Source organism: Ctenocephalides felis, unplaced genomic scaffold (assembly GCF_003426905.1).
Source record: "Ctenocephalides felis isolate EL2017-DRISC unplaced genomic scaffold, ASM342690v1 CF-g0.4_SCAFFOLD_01492, whole genome shotgun sequence".
Lineage (NCBI taxonomy): Eukaryota > Metazoa > Arthropoda > Insecta > Siphonaptera > Pulicidae > Ctenocephalides > Ctenocephalides felis.
Window position 1 is genome coordinate 20,198,195 of NW_020537646.1, and position 13,005 is coordinate 20,211,199.

Genomic DNA, 13,005 nt, shown 5'->3' on the forward strand with positions numbered 1-13,005 from the left:
AGCAAGTGTAGATTTTGGATATAAAACCAAAGTGCAAATTTTTGATAGAAAATCAAAGACATTTTTTTCGTGAGACTGAATAACTTTATTTTGAAATGCATTATCAATTTTAATCACTGGCTTATTGTCATCATTCAAGCAGTATTATGATCCACTTTCACAAAACTTCTGGTTTTTAAAAATTTTATACCATTACCATTATTTTTTAAATTAAAGAATATTTTGAAAAGATCGAAACTAAAAGTAATCAGGTGGTGTAACATTAATACTATCATTATCCCACTCTCATAAAATTCTACTATTAAATATTTGACACTATTATAGAAATTTTTAAATTCAAGAAAGTTTTGTTACTTTCGTTACCTTACTTTCATAAAACCTCTGGTATTTAACAATTTTACACTATCAACATCATTGAAATTTTTAAATTTAAGGAAGCTTTGTAAAGATCGATACTAAAAGTAATCACATTATAAGATCTAGACTATATGTAATGTGGATAAACATCTAACCCCAACTAAGATCCAATAATTTTGGTCAAAAATATGTGATATCAATAATGGAATCACGTTTGGATTTGCCAAACTAGTAAATAAAACATAAACATAAGATATACAGATCATTACATCTCATTACAGATCATAATCTATTAGAAGAAAACAACAGTTCTCAAGAAGACGACATAGACAATAGTGACAATGAGACTGACGAAGATGATGATTATGAGGGTGCCTCCTTTTCTTGTGATACTGTTAAAAACTAAACTTTTAAAAACTTTCAAATAAAAACTATAATTTATGAAATTATATATGACGTATTTTTTAAGCCGTTTTTTTAAACTGAATTGGTAATTTCGCTAGTTGTTTAATATCAGAATTGATTGCTTGGTTGGTGACAAAAGTTCAAAGTAGACAATTCATTCGTAGTCAACTTCAACTGGACGACCAGAATTTTTTTCATCTTTGAGTGAAGAATCAACAGAACAAAATTTGACAAACCAATTTTGACGCGCTGCAGTTTTTCTAAGGCTTCGTTATCATAAACAGCCCATAACTTTTTGTGAGCTTAAGGTGCTATTTTACCTTTGCAGAAATTAAAGAGCAATATAGGACTAACATTTTGGATTTTTGGTTTTGGTTTTGGACGAAAACTACACAATCAGTCCAAAACTTCTTTTCTGCAGATAAGCAACTGAAATGTATACTAATCCAACAACAAAATGAATTTTACATTTGTGCCACGTCAGCAAATAAAAAAAATAATTAAAACCAAAGCCGCACTTACTTAGTTGCCAACCTGATACAATTTGTTAACAATGTTATATACAATTAGGATCCACTCGTTATACATTTGTAACTGGCTGGAAATATATCATTCAACAGATCCATTCATCATTTACATCGAGTAAATTTTCGTGTTTCTTATGCCTTTTTAAAGCCATTATGATGTCTTCTCGAAAGGCTCTCGAGGCAGACGTACATTTGTATCCTTCCATAACACGAACCGCATAAAATATCGCGATGATAATATCTGTCGCCCGCTCGAGGGGGCACCCACACAGGGAGCGTCGTCTAGAATTGTGATTTATTACGACCAGTATTAGGATGTCTCAACGGATTAATACCATTCGGCTAATAACATACGGTTAGCTGTGATTGGAGGAACCATTAGATGGATTTTGAGAGATTTCTTGAGGAGAAATGGAATAGAAATAGAATGAAACTTTTGAAACTGCGAGTCACGGAATAAAAACTTATTGTCTTTACGCTATGTTCTACATTTCAGACAACTAGATAACCATAATAAGATAATTCATGAAACGTTTTTTAAATTTTTTTTAAGTATCTTTGTAACACGATCCGAACTTGGATAAGGTAAGGTTGCGATGGTGAAGGTCAGTAACGCTTGGACTCCGACAATCTGACATCAGGCACATCGATGTCAATTTTCACTTGAAAATATAGATCAAAAATATGTTTCCAATTGAATATAAGACCATTACGGGCACTACGGTGTGAAATGGCAATGGAAAATCTCTCAAACTATTCTTCCCTGAATCGAGTTTAACTCAGCTCACAAAGCCTAGCGCAGTACACCCATTATTATTTATTATTTTTAATCCAAACTTAAGAGTCCTATAAACTGTTTTGGGCTCATTTGACTTAATACTATACTTAAAATTAGACTGTTCTAATTGACAGATGGCAGCCCAAACAGTTGTCTCATCTTTGTGTGATAAATTAATATTATAATTTCTCCAATAAGGTGAATATTAGTCAATGCAGCAATGCCGGATCAGGACTATTGTAACTTGGTAACATATTGCTATCTATATTTTCAAATAAAAACCATTGCTGATACGGCTTGACAACAGGCTGCTCGAAGCGGGATCGAACCCGGGACCTCTGATTAAGGTCTAATCGTTCTAGACACTTATCCACGAGCTTTCATGAGATCTCAAAAACGTTTATATAAAAATTTGCTGATTCAATTTGAAAATTTAAAGATTAATTTTATTGAACAACAATAAAATAGTTTATGGTTATATTTTGATCGTTGATTGGATGTTGAATCAATTTAATGTAATCTTAAATTGTTAGTTATGTTGAAAACACAATCGAAAGATATCATTTTCATTATTTTATGCTATAAGATATTAGATTTATTGAGGTATTATTACTAACCAAAAATATTAGAACTAGGACAAGTAACATTTTGACTTAAAGACAGTTAAAACACCTTAAACCTCTTTGCAGGGAGAAAAAATCATGTAATACTAATTTTGAAGATTTTTTTAATTAAATAAGACGGTTTTGTTAACTTCAACTTATGAATAACTTATCAAAATTTACCATGACAGATTAATTTTCAAATCTTTTATATAACTTCATTATTAAAATTGGCTATCGAGCCATCGAGCCTTTCCAGCAGAAGGCCATAAATATTCAGAATAATTTTTTTGTTCAAACAATTTGGTAACAAGTAAGAAGTCTCAAGCACTTAAATCAGACAGTGACTACAGCAATCACATAAATTAGTAAATCAACTTGATCATATATTTGTCAAATATTTTATTATAGTATTTTATAGTATTTTATAATCTTTCATGTAATCTGAAAATATTCAAGTTAGTGTCAAGACATTGTTACAATACATTTTATATAACATATTAAAGAATAAAAAATTACTCTAAAATATCGACTCGAACAATCCATCGGCAAGTACTAGAAGACAAAACTTCAATTCGCACTTCATCATTTTTAAGTACTTTTAATATAACTTAACAATTGTCAGCATTCTCTGTTAAATTGTTATAATATATACAGATTGCGGAAAATAATTGGATAAAAAAATGATGCTTCAAAATCAAATCAAAGTCATAAAACCAGTAAAATGTTATAAAATTTACTACACCATACAGAAATTTGAACTGCACAACAAATATATTGTTCCCCGAGATTTCATCAAGAATATCCATTACAACTGACCCGTTAAAGGCAACTTTCAAAAAGTAATATTATATCCATATTCATTTTCCTATCATAATAAAATATTTCCACGTCTTACAAGAGGGAAAGGATCTCACGATTGAATTTCTATAAATCATCGAGTAATGTTGAAATGTTGCAGAATTATTCTATTGCTGATCACACATGCATATTTGATTTATTGAAGTATGTTTCTGAAAGATCGAGAGTCGATAATAAACATTAACAAGTAGTATAATTCAAAAGCAATAATTCAATATGGTAATATTTATACTCATGTCTCCTTGCAAGTTTGTCGTAAACATGACGTCCACCTGAGCTACGTGGAGTTGAATGATGGAATCTGGGTGCAGAATTTGCAGAACAAGCTCAGAAGTGTTCGAGGATATTGATGGCTATTTGATATGACAAGAATCACTTGTTTTATGCAAATGATGGAATAATTGAAATAAATTTATATCACTATTCATGACAAAAATCCACTCAAGAATTAAATCCTATAGATATCCTGATGATAAAATATATCATTAAGGGGCACAACCGCACAACTAGTGTAACCGCCTAAAAAGGTGATTTTTGGGAATTTATATTAAAAAAAATACTTTATCAATCATTGCAAAATTTTAAGAATATATTTACACATGTTTTAAGAATACGTAGTAAGATACACATGTTTTAAGAATACATAGAAAAAAATTAAATATTTTTTAAGTTATCGTGATCTCCAACGGCGCGAAAAAAAGGCCCTTCACTGCTGCAGTGATTCCGGCCTTCCACGTGGACGAAATTTAAAAAAAAAAACATTAAACTAGATAATATTGTCTGTAAAATGAACTACGATAAAATAAATAAATCAAAAATTGACAAAATGACGGGTTTTAAAAAAAGTCGAATTTATCCAAAATTTTTGTCGTTTTTGGACTGCCAAAATTCGATTTTCGATCCGATCAAAAAATCGATAGTTCATTTTACGGAGTACTATATATAGAACAAGCAAAAAAAAATGATAGTGATTGGATCATTTGTTTTTGAGTAATCTCTGTCTTTTTAATCTGGATAAATGCTGATACGAGAAAAACGCGTTTAAAGATAAAATGATCGTATACTATATAGTATATACTATATATATACGCTTTAAATAGCTGTAACTCAAAAACTATTTAAGATATCGATTTAAAATTTTGATATGTTATTGCTAAAAGTATAACCTATCGAAATATGGAAAAATTAAAATTCGATTTTTTGAAAATTTCACACTAGTTGTGCCCCTTAACATCCTGTAACAATCTTTCTTGAAGCTGATTCGTTGATCGTTTTGAATGCAAACAATATAGATTAATTTTGAGACTAAATTTGAGAAATAATAAATCTATTTCTATATAAGTATACATTAAACCTGAATGAATTTTTATTAATTTTATTTGCAAAACAAGTTATTGAGATTCTTTTATGTAGTTGCAATAATACCAATAAATTTATATTATCTTGCAATATTCGCAGAAAATAAATAATTATTAACTTTTATAAGATGTGTATCCATTACAAGAAATTGCAATAAAATATTAATCGCATGTTTACAAATGGCATATTATAATTATTTTATAGAGAAGCGTAAACGAGAAAAATGCTGTAGCAGTCACGCAAAAGTTAAATTAAAATTATTATGACTTTAATATTCACATCACACTTTATTCCAGCTATAAAATAAGTTTTAGTTATAGATTATCGCCATGCCATAATTTTTTCAACATTTCCAGGAGACAAATAATGTAACTAGGGTTTAAAGGAAACTAGTGGTGTATGGCATCGTGCCTTAATCAATAAAACATAAATTAATTTATATGTGATTAAAGTATAAAAACGAACGGACATGTTAACTCGGAATATTTTCTAGAAGCAAATTTTCAAAAATAAACAATTTTTATAATTGAACCAGTTTCGTAGGACTTTAATGCTTAGTATGTTCATTAAAACCAAGTACTCTATCGTTATACCAAGTAAATCGTCTAATTTCAATTTTAACAAACGTCAAAAAAGTACTCATTTTCTCAAACTTTGATGAATTTGTAAAATTAAACTGCATGTCGTAAGGCCGTAATATTTCAGTAAGTTCTATAAGACCATGATGTAATATCGCCAAAAAAGTTCCATAATAATAATTTGTTTCTTCCTTTTCCCCAAAACAATTGTTTCGTCAACACAAGCAGAATGTTTTTTGAATCATTCAAATCGGGTGCTAATTTCTCTCAAAAATCGCCATTTCTGCACATTTTGCTCTTTATCTCCGAAACGGCTGCACCTACCTTTGTCTAAAACTGATCAGCACATCACCCTATCAATAGAATCGAATGTTTTGTATGTATCAATAGAATCGAATAAAATTCAATAGAATCCATACATACGTATATACTCGTACATACACATACACACATCAATTTTTTCTAAGGTATGCCAAAATGTTCAGAAACCTTCAGAACTTGAAGATATCAAAATCGTGATAATTAAAATAATTTAAATTACTTCATAATATATAATTTTCTGAGGAAATTTTATTAAATTCTAAAACAACTGTGAATTAAACAAACAATTTAAATTATATATGCAGTTAAATATTTCTTGCTTATTTTTTTAAATACATGTTTTAATTCTGACTGAAAAATATCGTCTGAAACAAAGACCATCGGCACTTGCTAAAGACTTCAAATCGTTTTCAACTTTTATTTGTCTCAAAATTTTTAAGTATTGTTAATATAAATTAACATGCAAAGTATCATGATATTTATTATGAACGATTTTTTTTTATTTTCTTTGATATTTAATATTTGCACCTATTCGATATAGAATATCAAAATTTTTTTGATAGTACTAATTTTTTTGTAAAAATGGATAAATCGAATGTCAATTCAATGATTGGGCATCCAGGTATGATGAAAGAAACTGTTGATTCATGCAAATTTATTATGATTTTTCACTTGTATTTTTTATTTAAACTAAAAATTTGCATGATAAGTTTCTTTGAACTTAACAACGAAACCGTTATTTTTTTTGGTAATATATATTTGTCGACTGCTATATTCATATTTATTTATGCAAATTTTACGATCAGATGTAAGCCCTCAGAAACAATTGCGTCGTTCAATACGAGTGTGTCTGTCAATTACCAGACACATAAATGTGATGAAAACGAGGAAAACAACACGCAAATGCGAAAATAATTGCAATTATTACCCGTCAAGTGATAATCCGAGATCGAGTATGATGGCATTTTTGCTTTATAATGCTTAGTAACGTTTAAAGATCATTAATTTGCTTGAAGTATTTGCGCCTTGGATTTTTTTTCAGATGGTTGCGTGATTGTTTATTACAGCAATTATTCGAAAAAAAATTTATTTGTAATTGAATACATTAGCGTTGCAAATGCTAGCAAAATTATATATAATATTGTGATTTCTAAAAATTGAGACACTCACTAAACCTTATTCTAAATTGTTCAAACATGATCCCAAAAATTAAAAAAAATCAATTAAGTACATCTCGATAAATAAAGGATGAAATACGAACACATCCAGACAATTACAAAAGCCTCCTCGAGAATCATTCTAACCCGCATTTGCCAGAAAACTAGAACAATGGCAGGGCAAAAATAAAAAAAACTCGTGTTATATTATCATAATTGTATTAGTTAATTGGCAAGAATTCAAATATGTATAAACTCCTTTTATTTAAACAATAATTATCCCAATCTAGATATACGGAATTGAGCTATGGGCGTGCGCAATCAATTCAAATATAAAACTAATTCAAAGAGCGCAATCGAAAATTTTAAGATGCATTGTGAATGCACCCTGGTATATTACAAATGACACTATACATAAAAACTTGAAAATAATAACTATTAATAAAATAATAAAAAATACGAAACAAGCAAAAATACCACAAAAAATTACTGGTCACCCGAACAAATATTTAAAAGAATTAAATTCAGAAAAATATATATTTTTAAAAGCATTTTTTTTAATTCTGCAATTTTATTTGTTGTTTCATTTCTGGACTGGTGTAAAAATTAATATAATAAAAAAAAATGTGACGCACACTTAGTAAATTAGTAGGGAATGTTTTTTTGATGTGATATAATAAATTACTACTTGCAGAAGTACATAATACATGTTTTAATTTATGTATATCAATATTAATATATTTTGACTAATATTATAGAAATAAGACAAGACATCTTGCAGGTTCTTTATTCAAACCATTCCTTTTATGTTAAAATCAACAAAAAGTTTTATAAAGATGAATATGAAGGGTTATGTAGTGAAAAATGTTTATCTCTCAACTTTTTTGTAACAGCTTTTTCGATAGTAAAATGTTTCAAAATCGCATACAATCAATAATTTTACAAGCAATTGCAATATAATGAATTATAAATTCTTAAAATATTGTAAAAAGAATAATAATAAATCGAAAATCAAGATCTTATTTATAGTAACATAAATAGACCCTAATTTTTTGATTATTAAATAAATATAATTGATTTACGATTTTAGTATTTTTGGATTTAAGTAAATCTCATAAAAAACATTTGACTGCTATTATGGAGATGCTGATTAGTTTTAGGCAAAGGCAAGTCCAGCCGTTTTGGAGATACGAAGCCAAAAGTGTAAAAATATTAGTTTTTGAGTGAACTAAGCATCTTGAATGATTCACTAAATTTTCTGCTTATGTTGACGAAACAATTGCTTTGGGGAAAGAAACAAAAAATGTCTTCTTAAATATCGAAAATAATTCGGATTTTAATTTTAATTCAAATAAATAATTTAAACTTTGCAATTCAGTTTATATAACACTTAGAAATATTAGTCAATGTTCTTCATTTTAAATACTATTGATTACATTTTGTTTATTTACTTTTCTGTAAAAATGTATAAAAGTCGCCAAATTCATAAGTCATAAGCTTTTATATTTTGTCTATAAAATAAGAATAATGAAAATTACAGTATTTATAATAATCTATTTAAATATTATTCGAATATTTCATTACAGTACGAAATGTTCCAGCAATTTGCCTTGAAGCACGATGCCATAGACCACGAGATTTTTATTTTGCTAAATGATTGGTCTTAAAATTGATATTATGCATAATATAATGAAAAAATTAAACTATATGCAATAAAACAGCAAAAAATATTAGAGGCTTTTGGGTAATCCTAAAATTTTACTCATCTGTACCTTGGGTGAAGCAACCATTTACTTATTTTTCTATATGATTTTTAGAGACCAAAGTCGCAATGAATGACTGAACTAAGCTTTAAAAATATTTTAAAAATATCCCTATTGCACAATACCAGCAAAATATAATAAAACCTCGGATCGTTAAATTCAAAATCGACACAATCCGCTTATTGTGATCTACCTATACTGCCGAGCTTAATAATGATGCCGTGCATTCAGGGAATTCGAAATACAATTCTGCGAAGGCCGTTCATACACAAAGTGCGAACATTGTCAATTATATATGTAGGTTTTCACCTCGAGAATTCGAACGTACATCTCGCAATAATGATAAAATTTCTAGAGGAGGATCGGCTAACGCTAGTAACAAAATAATCTTCTACAAAATAATTCTACAACTCAGGGTAAAAAAATTCTCTCTTAAAAACTATATCAATCTGACCATACTTGCACTAATCTGATCAACTCGCAATAATGATGAAGTTCCAGAAGAGGACCGGTAAAAGGTTTTCTGACAAAATTTGTTGGAACATTACTTTATAAAAGTGCTAATGGAAACAATCTCATATAAAGTAAATCAATGATTATAATTTCAAGTAAATGGCCGTAAAATTTATTAAATAAAACTTGAGGAAGGATTACTTTGCGTTGCAAACAGAAATGGAAAATTTTTTACCCATATTCTGCATAATCTATGTACAAAACTCATATATAAATGTATCTTGAAATATGACCGGCAAGAAAAAATTAGTACTTAAATACAGCATTTATATATCTTAAATTTAGTTATAATTATATTAAGACTTGTACTTAAAATAATATTGATTTATCAGTTTTATAATGCGTTATAGAATTTCGCAATACTTTTTTTTTAGAAAATACCTACATAAAATTGACATGTAAACTAGACTCACATTCGAACTATTCGAACTATAGTTGACATTACTCAACCTTTTGGAATGAGGAGATTGAAACGAAAATGACCTTTAGACTTAGTCTTCGATTAGGTCTAATATAATATCATATAATTGTAAAACTGAGAAATTCTCATTGGAGTTCTTCTTAGACATCGCTCTTAAAATATTGTCATTTTAGCTCATAGGAATCTTTATGTATTTCTGATTGCTAAATAAAACTGAGTTAAAAAAAAAAAAAAAAAATGACATGTATGACCTAAATAGATTTTGAAAGATATTTTGTTAAATATTTCAATTATCGAAAGCTTACCGGCGCCTCTTCTACTTCAGTAAAAACTGTTTGGTTTATTTTGTTGAAACATCTTAAGTTACGGTAATGGTTAAAACCGGACAGTCGCATCATTATGTATTATATTCATCATCAATAATATTGTGTTAAATATCATTTTCAAGTGTAAATGTCATATTGAAGAGGTTTTTTCCTCCGAAGAGCGTAATAAAATACCGGATGGTTGAACTGAAGGTAAATATAAACGAAAATTCATCGGCGAGACTTTTTCAGACAGGCTTTATAGATCATGTAGTGCAAATAACACTAACTCACACACAATGTGAGTTTATATTTTTTAAAGACTATGTGATCAATATTGTTCTAAGTTTTAGAATGTCTTAATTATACTTGGGTACTATTATTATTCTTCACATTTACATAGTAAAGACAAAACTTCAAGAACAAAAATTTCGGACTTCAACCATTATTATTTCGAACAAATATACGAATGGTTTAGCATCCACCTTTTTGTAGGACCAACTTTTTCACCTCGACGACGAATTTATGACGACTTTAAGATTTAGCATAATATGCAATTATATAAGTATATAATATTAATATGACATAGCAATTAGGAGACATCGATTTAAAATAATGGTTATATGAGGTAACCAAATAACACATAACTCAATAAGTCTGTGGATATATTGTAACTAATTACATATTAATTTACTATTAAATTAATGTATAATTTTTATTTGATAGTAACAGGATGTAACTGACCATCATAAAATGTTATAAAACATTCAGCAAATCCTTACCTAATTATTGATTATAATATATTATGTCAAAACAAGTTCCTACGAAGTTATTGAATAATGTGTTAATTGTTACACTATATTAAACGAATAATTTTATTGTTTTTTTTTTATATTTCAATCAATCTGAACTTAACGAATTCTTTGAGCTTATCTTAACGTCGTGGCTTTTTATAGATGGTAACCAAAATCAATAGGCTTATCTCTATGTGATGAGCTTTAATTATTACAATTTCTGTATTTATAGATTATTAGATGCATCAAATCTAAGATGAAAACTATTTTAACTTGAAAACATATTGCTTCTACATTTCCAAGTGAAGACCAATGTCAACACTGCTTGACATCAGACTGTCCGAAAAAAGTATCGAATTTGGAGCCTCTGATTCAAATTCCATAGCCCTAACCATCAATCCATATGTAAGCCCCATCGATAAAAAAACATTGATGGCTGATGATAATGAAAAATGATGATTTTATTTAAAAACTAGATGACCCGACAGACGTTGACCTGTACTTATGCTTACAATTCAAAAGTTCAATTTTTTTAATAACCTATACTGATATTTACCAATCAGTTAAAATTATGTTTTTTTACACTAAGTCTATACCGAAATGTATTTACATCTATTCATATGGATCTTAAATGTACAATTGCTTTAAATAAAATGATAAGTATTTGTTTTTTTGAAAACATAGAACACTTTTTTCTTATAATTAGTTCTTTTATTGATATCCGACGTTATTTTGAAAAAAAAAATGAAATTACACCACTGAGAGGGATGTCATCCCCCCGGGAAATGATGAAGGAGTCTATATTATTTTCACTTTTGAACTTGAGAGTAAGATAAACCTAATTTTAAAATTTTATACGAATTGGAGCACAGTAAAAAAATTCAAACTCAAAACGCTCCCATTGACTTGAGTAAATATTCCGTTCGGATGGTAAAATTATGAAAATAACTAACGTTTGTATGTGAAAAAGAAAAGGGCTGTTTTAGGGTTTTCCCGGCAATTATTCGATTTTTTCTCACCGTAAGAACCATCCTTGGACTTCAACGAACATTATAAAAAAGAATTGGCCAAATTGGTCCAGGCGTTGTTGAGTTATGCGCTTACCAACACATTTTGCGATTCATGTTTATATTATAGATTTATTTTATATAATTAAAACTAAGTCAAATAGCAGTAAGAAGTTGTAGGTATCTTTTTGCATATATCACATATATCACTGGTACATTCTTGTATTATGTAGTTGTTTTCTTATTTAATCACCGACACGGTAAGACTAATGCTCTATTTTATTTTTCATTCCAATCAACGGCGATATATTACGAACGTCTGCAATATACATCATCGTACACACCTAACAATTATAGTATCTGGATAATGTATCATTTGCTTAAAAAGAAGACCGACCCACGTATAACAACATTAAAGATATTTCAAACGCGTTTAACGCGTTTCTGTTTATTACTGGAACGAAGATTTTGATGTATGTGCAATGGAGGTTTGTTACCTTTAAATGATCTATGTGATTTATAATAGTCAGCTTTACGTAATTAAGATATACTGATATCTTATGAAACAATATACTACATGAACTTGAATATACGATGTTCTAAGCTTCTGTAGGCTTAATAAACCAACGTTGTTCTTTCTGCTTTACAATTACTTATTTTGGACAATATTTTCTTTTATACTCTATTATTTATAAGAAATAATTATGATTTAACTATTTTGGCATGTGATCAGCCTCAAATTCAATTTTAATATTTTTAGTGAAATTGAAGCAAAATTTTCAACCAACCCTCGACGTCTTCAACCCGTCGACACAAAAACGTAAAAATATTTTGTAACTTGATTATTAGTATAAAATCAGGTACTTTGGTACAATATAATAACAAACTCCGAATCTGTTTAAGTGATTTGTCAATTACAAGCACTGGAATAAATCTATAGCTATAGAAGCTGACGTGTTGTAGATATTTTATACAAACACTTTTATTGCTTTTTAAATAGCTGCTTGCATGAACATAAATTTGGAAAGACAAAAAGCTTATTTTTTATATTTAATTAATTTTCATATTTATACCAATACCCATAGGCATATAGTCATTCGAGGCATTTACACACAAGGTTTCATAACACTCTATTACCATGCGAAATTTCATCAAAACCCTAGACGAGTAAACCCAAAGTTCTCATTGTGAATAGTTTAATATATATAGGGTGGGGCGAGACACAAAGGTCCAATATGACTTTGAGAATTTATATTG